Source organism: Tursiops truncatus, chromosome X (assembly GCF_011762595.2).
Source record: "Tursiops truncatus isolate mTurTru1 chromosome X, mTurTru1.mat.Y, whole genome shotgun sequence".
NCBI classification, from domain to species: domain Eukaryota; kingdom Metazoa; phylum Chordata; class Mammalia; order Artiodactyla; family Delphinidae; genus Tursiops; species Tursiops truncatus.
Window position 1 is genome coordinate 28,710,990 of NC_047055.1, and position 1,334 is coordinate 28,712,323.

The following is a 1,334-nucleotide window of genomic DNA, read 5'->3' on the forward strand; positions in this document are numbered from 1 at the left end:
GTGAGTTCCAACAAACATTCAAGGAGCAGATCATCTCAATACTGTCTAAACTGTGGCAGTAAATCCTCTCCAACTCATTTTATAAGGCTAGCATAACCTTGATGCCAAACCAGGCAAGGCTATTGAGAAAGGAAAATTACAGGCTAACTTCATTTATGAATATACATGCAAAAATCCAAAATAAACTACTAGCAATCAGAAACAATAATGTATTAAAAAATACATTATGGCCAAGTTGCGTTTATCTCAGTAATAGAAATGTTTTAAGATAAGAAAAATCTACTAAGTCACCACTATAATAGAATAAAGGAGCAAAACTAGCACTTCTATTCAACCTTGTACTGTGGGTTCCAGTCAGTATAGTAATAAGAAGAAAATAAATGAAAAGTATCAAAGGTGAAACAAAGATTATTAACAGATGACATGATTGTCTATGTAGAAAATACAAGAGAATATGCAAACATTGAAACAAATAAGGTTTGAGGGTATAAGAGCAATATAAAAAAATCAACAGTGCAACAGTTACAGCTTACAGTAGCAACATAAGAGCAATATAAAAAAATCAACAGTGCGACAGTTACAGCTTACGGTAGCAACAAAAACTAAAAGACACCCAGGAATAAATCTAATAAAAGATGTGTTAAGGCCTCTATGTAGAAAAGTAGAAATCTTTATTGAATAACATTAAAGAAAACCTAAGGTAATGGAGGGACAAAAATATGTTCATGTATAGGAGAACTTAGTGAGTAATGGTGTCAAGTCTCCCTAAATTCACTTAGAGATTTAATTAAATTCTAATTAAAATTCTAAATAGGAACAAGAATAAAAAAGACAGTATTAAGCAGCACGAAATACCATACCAGATGTCAACACTTCTTATAAGCTATAGTAATTAAGATATAGCAGAGAAAAAGAAATAGATCAGTGGAACACTATAGAGAGACCAGAAACAGACCCACACATAGATGGAAACTTGATACATAACAGTGCGGAAAGGAGGAATTATTTAACAGATGTTACTGGAACCATTGGTTATCCATATGGAAAAAAGTTAGTCAGATTAGATCCTGACCGCACATTGTATACAAAAACGAATTCAATGTGGTTTTATGACCTAAATGTGACAAGTACTTGAAAACTTTTGGAAGATAATTGCAGGCAAATACCTTTACAACCTTGTGGTAGGGAAGAATTTCTTAAACAAAATGCAAAGAGATAAACTGTAAGGAAAAGCTTGATAAATTTTACTACACTGAAATTTAAAAATTTGTGTGTAAAGAAATGCCTCATGAACAAAATGAAAAAAAAAAACAAGCCACAGACTAGGAAAAATA